The 13,913-nt window shown below is 45.9% G+C and overlaps 1 long non-coding RNA gene and 1 pseudogene across 1 annotated transcript; one reads left to right on the forward strand and one right to left on the reverse strand.

The window, feature by feature from the left end:
- Nucleotides 1-876: 876 nt before the first annotated feature.
- On the reverse strand, nucleotides 877-13,648 carry LOC115305223. The gene is made up of 4 exons (XR_003914749.1): nucleotides 13,594-13,648; nucleotides 7,425-7,493; nucleotides 2,408-2,639; nucleotides 877-915 (listed from the first exon to the last, which is right to left on the reverse strand). It is a non-coding gene; the product is annotated as an uncharacterized LOC115305223 (long non-coding RNA).
- LOC115305212 lies at nucleotides 1,922-2,322 on the forward strand (annotated as a pseudogene).
- Nucleotides 13,649-13,913: the final 265 nt, after the last annotated feature.

Below are 13,913 nucleotides of genomic sequence, written 5' to 3' on the forward strand. Positions count from 1 at the left end.
AGGGATAAGTAGAATTTAGAATTTCAGCAGGTCAGAGGAATGAGCAGGATAGGTGGACCAGAGGGTTGGGTGAGTGGGCAGGCATTCCAACTATGGCAAAGGTGGGAGTGTGGAGATACTTTAAAATACATAAAATAGATTAAATGCCATTAATTTGGAGGTTGGCAATGGAGAATGATCAGAAGACCTAGGTTCAAATATGGATCCAGCAGGGGCACCCAGGCGGCTCAGTCGGATATGTGTCTGACTTTGGCTCAGATTATGATCTCACAGTTCCTGAGTCGAGCCCCGTGACCGGCTCTGTGCTGCCAGTGTGGAGCCTGCTTGGGATTCTCTCTCCCTCTCTGTCCTTCCCCCACTCACACTTTCTCTCTTTCAAAATCAATAAACTTCTAAAAAAAACATAAGGATCTTGCCTTATACGACCTTGGGCAAGTCCCCAACCCTCTGGCCTCAGTTCCCTTATCTGGAAAAAAGGTACTACTCCCCCCGACCTGCCATCCTCCCACGGTTCTTGTAGGATCATGTGAACGTAAACTGCTTTAAATGGGAAAGTCTAAACAAAAATTAATGATTATGAATAATGTAGGAGGTAGAATATACAAAATGAGAGTCCAAGTCCAGGTAAGAGAGGTTAGAGAAAAGTCAAGGCTAAGGAGGGATCTGGTCAAAGACCACTTTTCCGGAAGCTGGGTTGGGCTGGGGGTGACCAGACAGCGAGCAGCCAGGAAGTGTTCACAGCCGGGTAGCGGGCAGGTGTCAGACTGAGACTTCGGCTCAGGTCAGATCTCACATTTGTGGGTTCGAGCCCCGCATCAGGCTCTGTGCTGACAGCTAGCTCAGGGCCTGGAGCCTGCTTCCAGTTCTGTGTCTCCTTCTCTCTCTGCCCCTCCCCCTCTCATGTTCAGTCTCTCTCTGTATCAAAAGTAAATAAAACATTAAAAAAAATAAAACCAGAGATTCCAGAAAGTCTACAAAAGCACGCCTTCTATGACAAAGATCTATTCCCCGCTCTGTAAGGTCCGCAGGGTCCCTCTCCTTTCCAGTCCCCCGCCCCATTCCGGTGTCCCCTCTGCAGCACCTCCTCCCGTTTCCTCCTGTCCCCAAGCACAGCACAGGCCGCCTTCCTGGATCCCAAACACACCCCTGGCTGCATCCTGTGCAGACCTCCGGAGTGAGCCCCTCTACCTGCCTCTCAGGTCCTCACCCCCAGGCCCTTTCACCCAACCCTTCCCCCAGTCCCCCCATGGGCTCCCCTCCTCTTCCAGCCCAATTCATCTGTGCTGTGACTCCACAACTGAAAAGGCTGAAAAGGTGCCCATGTCACATGTCACATGCTCTGTCCGGTCAGTGTTGCCACTGTCCTGTGTGTCATGTTGTTACTCTTACTGACATCCCAAGACAAGGCCAGAAGACATGGAAACTGAGGGTTCAGGTGGGATAAATGAAGCGAAAGGGAAAGAGGAAGCGGCAGGACAGAAGGCTGGTGCCCCAGTGGCCCTGGGCTGGAAGGCTGCCCCTGAGCCCTGAGGGCCTGGAGAGCTAGGGAGGAGCCCTGCACCTTGAGAACCCAGAGCTTGGGTAGATTCCAGCAGGGGTTGCAGCAGGATATGCAGGAAATGAGGTCAAGGTCCAGTCCTTGACCCCGTCCTGGGTCTGGCCTTGGGCTCTAGGGGAGGGGCGGAAGAGGCAGGAACAGGAGAAGAGGAGGTCTACCCCATAAGAGGAAGGCGGGAGAGTGGCGGGTAGGAGGCAAGGCCCAGAAGAGGATGTCTTCTTGCAAACGAACCCAGGATGTTTGTTTATATTCGGGGCCAACAGATCAGATGACTGCCACAGAAAAAATATTTTGTTACTCTCTTTCTTGTCCACCTTCGTGGAGGCGGCTCAGGTGGACGCGGTTCAGTCCCCGCCACGCGACATGCGGCTCTTTGGCCTCGCTCAGAAGCTACACACCCTTGGGTTGACCAGCCAGGAGATGGGTGCCCAGATCAAGGCTCACGTGGCCTTGCTGGAGGGTGTCACTCCAGGAGATCAAGTAGATCAAGTCATGCTCCTGGCAGGCACGCCACTAGAGGATCAGGCTACCCTAGGTGAGTGTGGAGAGGAGGCTCTGGGCACCCCGAAGTAGCTGGCCGCATGTGTGGAGGTAAAATCCAGGGTTCCCCGGCCCGTGCTGGGGAAGTAAGAAGGCACACTCCCAACGTGGCCGAACAGGATATAAGGAAGACAGGCTAAGCCAAGCATCGGATGCAGTAGGACCAGCACTTGGTCAGTGTTGTGCCCGCCTTTGGCAAGAAGGGTCCCAATGCCAACTCTTAAGTCCACTGTAATCCTGGCTTTCCCCAATAAAGCTGCTTAGTCCAGTAAAAAAACAGAAACCAAAAACAAAAACTCTGTTACTCACAGTTCCCGAGAGGAGGGGCACACCGCTGCTCAGCCCTCACTCGGAGCCACCAGGGTCAGGTAGGAGGGGAAAGCACGGGCCAGGGCCTTTATTGTGGTTTTTGCTGGAAGGAACGGACGAAACAGTGTGTGTAGGCACACAAGGCAGGATGGGATGGTTGAGGTAATTTCAGTGGGCTCTGGCTCCACTCTGGTCATCTGGTATCTGGCTCTGGGGTGCTTGAGGGTAGGTCCTGATAAAAGGAGGCAAATGGGAGAGAGGAGGGGTGGACTGGTTGGTTTGCATGTCAGAGGTAGGCTCACAGGCAAACTGCTATTTCTAGAAAGTAACCATGGGAGGGGTGGTCCTTCTCTGGACCTGCACATCACAAAATACAGAAAATAGAAAGCAGAATGTTAGAATGTGTCAGGACATCACTGAGTCTTCGAGATAGTGTATGAACCCACCCAGTGAGGTTTGGGCACAAGAGACAATAGAGCGACGTGAAAGCAAGAGGCTCCCAGTTTCCAGTAAGAGCCTCCTTAGATGGACAGCTGGTGGAATGGAAACTTCCACTCTCACTCACATGGGTGGTGGGGGGGGGGGGGATCGCAAGCTCTGCCTTTGGAGTCAGACCTGGTTGAATATTGCTGTGTGACCAGGGGTGAGTTACCTCACCCTTCTGAGCCCAAGAGGATCCTTGGGAAAATTAAAGGAACATGAGGACAGAAGCTTCTCTGCTGAGGCTCCTTGCTCTGTGAGTTGTACAACTCCTGCCTCAGAGACCTCTCTGAAACTGGCTAAAAATATGCTGCTTTCTTGGCTCTACTTAGACCCTCATGTGAGGAGCGCCGGGGCCACACTCAGTAAATTGAGAACAACTGAGTAAAGAGAGCAAGCCCAGGAGAAGTGGGGTGTTGGGGAGATGGTTCAGGTGACAGTTACAGGGACCCGGGGAGGGGGGCGCAGCACTGAATTGCTCCAGGCACCCGGGAGCCAACGCCATTGACGGGGAAAGCTGGCCTGGCTGGTGGGCTGTCACCACTGGAAGCAGGCGACCAGGGCCCTGGGCCACAAATACCAGCCCCAGAGGGTGAGAAGTTCTTTCTGGTGCCACACACAGGGCTGGCGCCCCTCCATGGGGCCCACAGACCTGCCGTAGTCCCGGTACTGAGGTTAGAGGTGTTCAACCTCCCACAGCTCTGTCTTCAGTCAGCTTCGTGAACAATTCACATCCTCAGAGGAAAACCGGTTCCCATCCTTTCCAAATTCCTAGTAGTACCTGTGCATTCCAAACTGTGCTCAATGAACCCTTTGCTTATTTATTTTAAGATGGTCTTTTTTTTTTTTTTTAAAGCAAGTCAGTGTTTTCCTGGTCACCTCCAATCTGCAAATTCCATTAAGGCTAAAAATCAAGAGTTCTCCTCTTGGAACATTCCTTAATCCTGCCTACTCCCAATACAACCACGTCTTTGTAGGATTTCTGATGGAGACACAATTTGCTGTGATTTTTTTTCTCCCCACTGAGGTGATTTCACAGAAGTCTGCAGCCTGCACTCTGCTGTCACCCAGCTTCCGGCCAGCACTGTGACTCTATGAGTCCAGACCTCGGACTCTAGGGCACCTCTGTTTTCTGAAATGCCTGACTCCTCTTACCCAGGCTTTCTTGAAGAAAGGGAAGTGAAATGAAGCCCTCCCACACTCCTTTAAAAATGGAGACTCTAAATTCCAGTTGTCGTAGTAACATCTCCACGCTGCCCCACTGCCTCTTCTAGATTTTGGTGCTGACGGACCATCAGTTACCATGAGAACAGGAGCATCTCCAAACAGGGAGTCTTGTGAAGCTTAGCTTTGTGTCGTGTGACACAAGAGGCCTTGATAGAGCCTCGATAGTTTAACAACAGAACGGGACCTGGAAACCACCAAGAGTTGCACTTGGTTTTCTGAATCTTATTTGGAAAAGAAGATGTAGTTTTTGGAAAGATTCAGTTGCTCTCTTGTCCCTCTGAAGTGAGTAGATTAGTTTTAGCAGCATATTACTTCCTTCGGACTTGGAGGCAGATCTGCCCACTCTGGCCACAAGCTGTAATGGGTTCCCGAGCCCTGCTCCGCTCCACTCCCCCAGCCGGACCCAGCCGTGACGGGCAGGTCAACCAACCAGGCGTTCCCTGCTGTTTCAGAGCCAAGGTTTATTCTCTTTCAAAGCTGAATGTTGGAAAAACGTAAGCTCTCTGAGTTCAAGGACATAACACAGGTTTCTTCAGAATTCTCTGCGTAGTCCTTTTGTTTTGTGTTAAAAAAATTTTTTTAATGCTTATTTATTTTTGAGAGAGAGAGAGAAAGAGAGAGAATGTGAGTGGGGGAGGGGCAGAGAAAGAGAGGGAGACAGAATCTAAAGCAGGCTCCAGGCTGAGCTAGCTGTCAGCACAGAGCCCAACGTGGGGCTTGAACCCACAAATCACAACATCATGACCTGAGCCGAAGTTGGACGCTTAACTGACTGAGCCACCCAGGCGCATAGTCCTTTTTGTTAACTGATTTGACTCTAAGTGTTCCATTCTGATGTACAGATGAAGTGCTGAAGTGCTGGCTGAGAATTTAAAATAGTTTATTTCAGAGGATTTGTGTGTGGGAACAAACCTGAAGGTAGGAAAAAACCAGCCCATAATCTGAACAGCAGGCTGCATCGAAAACACATCCTTTAATAAGTCCTATTGTCATAACTACGTAACAGGCATTGTGTGTTTCCCGTGTGCTGGGCACTGGGCTGAACATGTGACATGAATTATCTAACTTCATCTTCACAATACCCTGTGAAGGAAGTTCTGTTTGTTTTGTTTTTTAATTTTTTTTAACATTTATTTATTTTTGAAAGACAGAGAGAGACAGATCATGAGCAGGGGAGGGGCAGAGAGAGAGAGGGAGACACAGAACCTGAAGCGGGCTCCAGGCTCTGAGCTGTCGGCACAGAGCCTGATGCCGGGCTTGAACCCACGAACTGTGAGATCATGACCTGAGCCGAAGCCAGACCCTTAACCAACTGAGCTACGAAGGCACCCCAGGAAGTTCTGTTTTTAAGCTTTCATTTTACAAATGAGGAAACAGAGCCATGGGTATTAGGCAACTTGACCCAAAGTCACACACTTAACTGCCCAGTGGAGCTGGGATTTGATTACAGGCATCTTGCTCCACATCCATGAACTCGACCTCTAAGCTAAGTAAACCTACATTTTACAAAGACATCCTAAATCCAGGGTCAACTGGATGGGTTTTGTGCATGTTTGCGAACTTGAGAAGATGACAGCATAAAGACCCTGTTTTAACTGGTCATTCCCTGAATTCTGCCCTGCATAACTGCTCCGCCATGCCTTCTCCAGCAGAAGCAAACCAGGTTCAAGTACAAGTATGAGAATCAAGTCATTACCAGGAGCCCTGTAAATCAATTCCTGGTCCTCTGGAAAACAATGCGCCCCATTTTTGACCCAGTATTCCCACTCATGGGAATGTATTGTAAGGAAATTATTCAAGACAAATCTATACACAAAAAGGCATAAAGGCATTCATTCAGCATTATACACAATAGCAACAAATGCAATACAACGCAATATAAACATCCCACTATAATGGATCTTCAGGTAAATTACAGCACACCAATTGAATAGAACACCACACAGCTATTAACAGACAGCTGTGAAGATGACGAAACCACACATTACAAAGATTATAATTCTGCAAACATTCAGTTCAACACCTGAAAATTACTGTTCACTAAGACTATGACAGTGCCTTTAAAAAAATTTGTAAGATGGTCAACAGACACAGGAAAAGATGCTCAACATCACTAATCATCAGGAAAATGCAAGTCAAAACTATAACGAGATACCACCTCACACCAGTTAGAAGGGCTAAATGATGACAAGAAAGAACGAGCGTTGGCAATCATGTGGAGGAAAAGGAACCTTGTGCACTGTTGGTGGGAATGTAAATTGGCACAACCACTGTGGAACAGTATGGAAATTCAAAAAAAAAATTAAAAACCGAAATCTCATGACTTGGGGGGACTGGGTGGCTCGGTCAGTTGAGCCTCTGATTTCAGCTCAGGTCATGATCCCAGGGTCACGGGATTGAGCTCCATGCTGAGCATGGAGCCTGCTTAAGATTCTCTCTTTCCCTCTGTCCCTCTTCCCACGGTGTGTGCATGCTCTCTCTAATACAAAAACGAAAACAAAGAAAGAAATCCTGAATGATCTAATAATTTCACTGTGTTTACCCAAAGAAAATGAAAACACTAATTTGAAAAGATGTATGCATCCCTATGTTTATTACAGCATTGTTTACAACAGCCAAAGTACGGAAGCAATCTAAGTGTCAATCAATAGATGAATGGGTAAGGAAACACACACACACACACACACACAGACACACACAATATTATAGAGGCATAGAAAAGGATGAGATTGTGACATTTGAGACAACATGGATGGACCTAGAAGGTATTATGTATGTTAAGTAAAATAAGTCAGACTGAGACAGACAAATACCATATGATTTCACTCATAAGTGGAATCTAAAAAAAACCCTAAATGAATAAACAAAAAGCAGAATTGGATCTATACATTCAGAGGACAAACTGATGGTTGCTAGATGGAAGAGGGTAAAAGGGTTGAGCAAAATGGGTGAAGAGGAGAGTGAGATACAGGCCTCCAGTTACGGAACGAATAAGTCACGGGGAAAAGAAGTCACAGAATCAGGATCAGTCAGTGATACTGTAATTGTGATGTAAGAAGACAGACGGCAGTTACCCTGTGGTGAACACAGCTTAATGTGTAAACCTGTCAAATCCCTAAGTTGTACACCTGAAACTGATGTAGCACTGTGTATCAACAATACTAAAAAATAATAATAATAAGTAAAAAAAATATATAAAATGCATTTGTGTTATTACAATAATAAATATATAACAGTAAATTGTATTTGTAAAGGACCTGAAAAGACTGGAGAAAATATCCAGAATGAACAAGAGCCGAGTCTCACTCACCTTGACTTTGCCAATACCCAGCGAGTGCCTAACACAATGAGGTATTCAGTCCGTATTTTGGGGCAAATCCTAAAATATGAAAAATAAAGTCACCTGGTATATTAGTACAAGAGAATCCAGATTTTCCCCTTAATAATTAATTTAATGCTATTATAATAATGTTAATAAGATTTTTTAAAGGTGGGGTCCTAAGTGTGTCTTCTGGATCTAGAGGCTGATCAATGTGTTAGTCTGCTAGGGCTGTCATAACAAAATGAGTGGTTTAGGCAACAGCAATTTATTTCTCCTAGTCCTGAAGGCTGGGAGTCCCAAGGTCAAGGAATCAGGAAGATGTTTCATTCTGAAGCCTTTTCTCTTGGCTTTGTCTCCTTCTTGCCATGTGCTCATGTGATGTCATCTTTGTGCGTGTGCAGGGAGAAAGTGAGCTCTCTGATACCCCTTCTTATAAGGACACCAATCCTGTTTGACAAGGACCTCAGCTTCATGACCTCATCTAGCCTTAATTGCCTCCCAAATGCCCCATCTGCACATCTTATCACACTGGGACTTAGGGCTTCATCATATGAATACAGATGGGGGAGGGGGGGCAACATCAAATTTCTGTCCATAACAAGCAGTTCTTGCCCATGAGCCTCCTGTACATGACAGCAGTTGAAGGCCATTCTGGGCTGGGCTGACCCCACCAGTGGTGGCGGGTCTGGGTAAGGCATTTTAACATTCCCTGACCACCTATGGAGCCCACAAAGGGATGGGGTCAATATACGGGCTGTAAGACAGTGGGAGGCCCCAGTGCCAGTGAATGGAGGGATCTGGATAAGGAGCAAAGATCTGGGGCAACAGGTAGGACAGATGGGCCTTGGTAAGCTCTGATTGGGCATGGTAGTAAGCCAGACAGGTCATGAAGGGAAAGAGCAGTCAATAGACTGTTTCATTTTGACCAGAGATTGACGTTTGAAAAGGACTTTAAGTTGATCCATCAATCACAGCAAACCTGGGTAAAGGGATTCTTTATGCCAACATTCCCATAGTCATTCTTTATGCCAACCGCTCCCATAGTCATTCCTCCCTCATACATCCTCTGCAGCCTCCCTTCACTGTCTCCCAAGGCTGCTATCCTTGGTAGGTTCTCAGAAGGTGACTTCCACAGTGGGGACAGAGTTCAGCAATCTCACAGAACAGAAGCCCAGGGGCTGCACACGGCTGGGAGCAGACTTCCAAAGAAGTCCAGGCTGAAGGACACTTGGAGACAAAGAAAGAACCCAAATGGCACTGGGCGATTCAACTCCCATTGCCACTGGGCGGACCCAGATGGGTGGACATTGTTGTTTATAGCTCTCCCAGGGACCGATCTGTATAACATAGGGCCATGGTCAGTATGATGGTGACTGGCGCCCCAAAAGCACCAGTCAGAGGGTCACCCAGTGGCCACGGGCCTGAAACCGAGGAGCTAGCCTGAGTCTGCCCAGCCTCCAGATTCCTGCATGCTGTCCTTGTGCTGAGCCTGCCGTGAGCCTGACCTTTCATTCAGAGCTTCTCTGCCTCACTTATCTTAAGCATTTTTCATCCTCAAACAGGAGAGAAAACACAAGGTTGATAAAACTGGGGAAGGCTGTTCACAGAGTAATAGATCCAAGGTGTAAATTGGCAGGTAGGAAGTGCAGACTCTGAACCACGGAACGTCAAGCAAGGCCACGGATGAAGTGTTTTCTGTGGGAAGTAGGTCAAGGCAGGTGGAGGCTCAAGGGATGGATGGTCCAGTGGGTAGTAGCATGTGATATGGTTTGGGGGCCTCGAGATGAGTTGTGCAGGAGGCCAGAAAGAGCATCCCGGTTTCTCGGAGTTACAGGGAAAATATGAGAAATAAGACTGTGTGCAGAGGGAGGGAGCTGGATGAGCGAAGAGTCCTGGGGAGGGGGATCGCATCTGCTTCCCACCCCCCACCACTGCTCAACTGCAGAGAGAAAGTCTCTTGTGGGAAGTCTGTGCTGCATTTGCTGTTCCTTCCTTCCCACTTCTACAGGAGATCTAGAACAAAGAGTCTGGTTGATTTTGTTTTAGTTATTTTTATTTTTTTAACTTAAACTTTAGTTAATTAACATACAGTGCAATAATGGTTTCAGGAGTAGAATTCAGTGATTCATCACTTATAAACGGTGCTCATCTTAGCAAGTCTCCTCCTTAGTACCCATCAGCCATCTAGCCCATCTCCCACCCACCTCCCTCTGTCAACCCATAGTTTGTTCTCTGTCATCGCGAGTCTCTTGTGGTTTGTTTCCCACTTCCATATGTTCATCTGTTTTGTTTCTTAAATTCTACATATGAGTGAAATCATATGCTATTTGTCTTTCTCTGGTTGACTTATTTCACTTAGCATAATATACTCTAGCTCCATCCACATCATTATAAATGGCAAGATTTCATTCCTGTTTTTTTTAAGGATTTCATTCTTTTTGATAACTGAGTAAGATTCCATTGTGTGTGTGTGTGTATGGCCATATCTTCTTTATCCATTCATCAGTCAACAGACATTTGGGCTATCTCCATAGTTTAGCTATCGTTGATGATGCAGCTATAAACACTGGTGTGCATGTACCACTTCAAATATGCATTTTTGTGTCCTTTGGGTAAATACCTAATAGTGAAAGTGCTGGATTGTAGGGTAGTTCTATTTTTAAAATCTTGAGGAACCTCCATACTGTTCGCCAGAGTAGCAGTACCAATTTGCACTCCCACCAGCAGTGCAAAAGGGCTCCCCTCCCTCCACATCCTTGTCAATACCTGATGTTTCTTGTGTTAATTTTAGACATTCTGACAGGTGTGAGGTGGCATCTCATCATCGTTTTGATTTGTATTTCCCTGATGATGCATGATGTTGAGCATCTTTTCATGTGTCTGTTAGCCATCCGGATGTCTTCCTTGGAAAAGTGTCTATTTGTGTCTTCTGCCCATTTCTTAACTGGGTTATTTGGTTTTTGGGTGTTGAATTTGATAAGTTTTTTACAGATATTGGATACTAGCACTTATCAAATATGTCATTTGCAAATATCTTCTCCCATTCTGCAGTCTTTGTTTTGTTTTCTTCACTGTGCAAAAGCTTTTATCGTGATGAGGTTCCAACAGTTCATGATTGCTTTTGTTTCCCCTCAGAGACACGTCTAGTAAGAAGTTACATTGGGGCGCCTGGATGGCTCAGTAGCTTAAGCATCTGACTTCAGCTTGGGTCACAATCACATGGATCATGGGTTCCAGCCCCACAGCAGGTACTGTGCTGACAGCTCAGAGCCTGGAGCCTGCTTTGGATTCTGTGTCTCCCTCTCTCTCTGTCCCTCCCCTGCTCACACTCTGTGTCTCTTTTTCTATCAAAAATAAATAAACATTTAAAACTTTTTTAATAATAAAAAAAAGAAGTTGCTTCAGCCAGGGTCAAAGAGGTTGCTGCCTATGTTCTCTTCTAGGATTTTGATGCCTTCCTGTCTAACATTTAGGTCTTTCATCCGTTTTGAATTTATTTTTGTGTATAGTGTAAGAAAGTGGTCCAGTTTTCCTAACACCATTTGTTTAAGAAATGATTTCTCCATTGGATATTCTTTCCTGCTTTGTCAAAGATTAGTTGACCATACAGTTGTGGTATGTTTTCTAATTGTGGTAAAAAATATATATATATGCAACCAAAAAATGTGTCACTTTAGCCATTTCTAAGTAGCTAGTTTAGTGGCATTATATACATTCACAATGTACAACTTTCCATTTAAAACTTTTTCATCATTCAAACAGAAACTCACTAAGCAGTAGCTTCCCATTCTGCCCTTCCTTCAATCCCTGGCAACCACTATTCTACATTCTTTCCCTTTAAACTTACCCATTCAAGAGCACTCACAAAAGCGAACCATATATTTGTCCTTTTGTATCTGGCTTAGTTCACTTAGTATAAGGTTTTCAATGTTCATCCATGTTGTAGCAGGGACCAGAATTTCCTTCCTTTTTTTACAGGCTGAATAATATTCCATTCTCTGTATAGACTGTATTTTATCCATTTACCTGCTGATGGACACCTGGGTTGTTTCTATCTTTTGGCCGTTGTGAATAATGCTGCTATAAACACTGGCATAGAAGTATTTGTTTGGCTCCCTGTTTTCAGTTCTTTTGGGTATATACCATTAGAGGGATTGCTGGATCATATGGTAACTCTATGTCTAACTTTTGAGGAACCACCAAACTATTTTCCACAATGGCCACACCAAGCCTTGAGCTATTTAAGTGAAGAATGAATCTATTCTAAAAGTCTCATGTCAGTGTGGACTGGAAAGATGGTCTAAAGTCCAGCATTCAGGAGGCCAGAGCTTGGCTGGGAAGTGACATGTGGATGCTCCATCTTTCTATAGAAGAAATGACACACTGGAGGCATCCAGAATAGCATGCCCAAGAGGAGTTAAGTAAAAAGTGGTAGGGACTGGAGTGTTTGGCCTGGAGCAGGATAGGTGTTCTCTCCACAATGAACTGTCTCTAGCAGTGTGTAAGGCTGTCAGGTGGCAGAGCGGATGGGCCTTTCTGCAGCCATGGAGGTAAAAGGGCGGAGTCAGGTGAAATCCACCAGGGGACCACCTTTACCTGAATGCTGCCAACCCCACAATGCCCCTCTCCCAGGGCAGTGGCAGCAGGCTGCAGTCAGGGTTCCAGTGATGGGTCATTGCTAAGGCTCCATGACTCAGGGAGGCCCCTGAAGAAGACAGCACGGAGCAGGACCTCATGCTTCATGGGATTCTTTCATTGTTGTTCTGTCTTGAACAAATGGGAAGGTTGAGCTCAGGAGATCATTTTTTTGAATTGGCAAAATCTTAGTGTTTCCTTTTATACATAGAAAATCAGGGAGTATACAGTCTCCATGTAAATAGTGTAATTGCTGGATTATGAGCTTCATTTTGATCAATTTAAACACTAATCAAAATAAAATATTTAAGGGGCGCTTGGGTGGCTCAGTCAGTTAAGTGTCTGACTTCAGCTCAGGTCATGATCTCACAGTCTGTGGGTTTGTGCCCCGCATCGGGCTCTGTGCTGACAGCTCAGAGCCTGGAGCCTGCTTCGGATTCTGTGTCTCCCTCTCTCTGCCCCTCCTCTGCTTGCTCTCTCTATCTCTCTCTCAAAAATAATAAACATTAAAAAATTTTTTAAAAAATATTTAAGAACAATCATCTTATTTGACTTGTCTGTCGAGAAGCTGGAGAAGAAAATGTGATCAGAGGTAAGAAGAGTTTTGAGGCTTACAACTCTGTTTTGCTCAGGTATCCTAACATCTTTGGACACCCCTACAGGTGATGCAATAAACAGAACACAAGAGCACAGATGTAGCATCTTGAGGAGGTGTTTCTTCTGAATAGGACTCTCTGTACCACTTGTTTCTCAGCCTTAAGTATTGTGTCTCCTTTTTGTTTTCTGGGTCTTATTTTATGACAAGGGTCATGCATGCTTCAGGTGGTCATTAGTGCTGCTCAGCTGGGGGTGGGGGCATGTGTGGCATCGCATTTCCCCACTCCTTTAAAGTCAGGTGTGGCCACGTGACTTGTTTTGAAAATGAGAGAAGTGATCTGTCACTTCCAGGTGAGAACTTTAAGAACCCACGTGCAATTTATACTTCTTTCTTTCCTTTTCTCGACCTGGTAACCAGCAATACTCCAAGTGGTGGCTGTTCGATAGGCCTGGGTCCCTGAGTGAGGATGTCAAGGGGCAGACCCCCAGCCTATGCTCAATGGAGATGGATCCTGAAGGAGAAATATGCCTTTGGGTCAGCCCTCCATCAACTGAAGCTTTAATAAGAAATAAACCTTTGTTGGGGCACCTGGCTGGCTCAGTTGGAAGAGCACGTGAGTCATGATATCAGGGTCGTGAGTTTGAGCCTCACATTGGGTGTAAGAGATTACTTAAACCAATCAATCAATCAATCTTTAGGGGTGCCTCGGTGGGTCAGTCAGTCCAGCTCTTAATCATGGCTCAGGTCATGATCTTACGGTTTGTGAATTTGAGCCCCACATCAGGTTGTGCTCTGACAGTGCAGAACGTGCTTGGGATTCTCAATCTCTCTCTCTGTTCCTCTCCCATTTGTGTTCTCTCTCTCTCTCTCTCTCAAAATAAAAAACTTTTAAAAATTAAAAACAACAACAAAAAAGAAACAAACCTTTGTTGGGGTGCCTGGCTGGCTCAGTCAGAAGAGTGTAGGACTCCCCGACACTAAAACAGACACTCAGATCAATGGAGCAGAACAGAGAACCTACAAGTGGACCCATGAACGTACAGCCGACTAATCTGTGACAAAGCAGGAAACAATATCCAATGGAAAAAAGACAGTCTCTTCAGCAAGTGGTGCTGGGAAAAGTGGACAGTGATATGCAGAAAAATGAACCTGGACCACTTTCTTATCCCATACACAAAAATAAAAGTCAAAGTGGATGAAAGACCTAAATCTAAGGCAGGAAGCCATCAAAATCCTCAAGGAGA

This window comes from Suricata suricatta, chromosome 2, assembly GCF_006229205.1.
Source record: "Suricata suricatta isolate VVHF042 chromosome 2, meerkat_22Aug2017_6uvM2_HiC, whole genome shotgun sequence".
In the NCBI taxonomy this organism is placed as follows: domain Eukaryota; kingdom Metazoa; phylum Chordata; class Mammalia; order Carnivora; family Herpestidae; genus Suricata; species Suricata suricatta.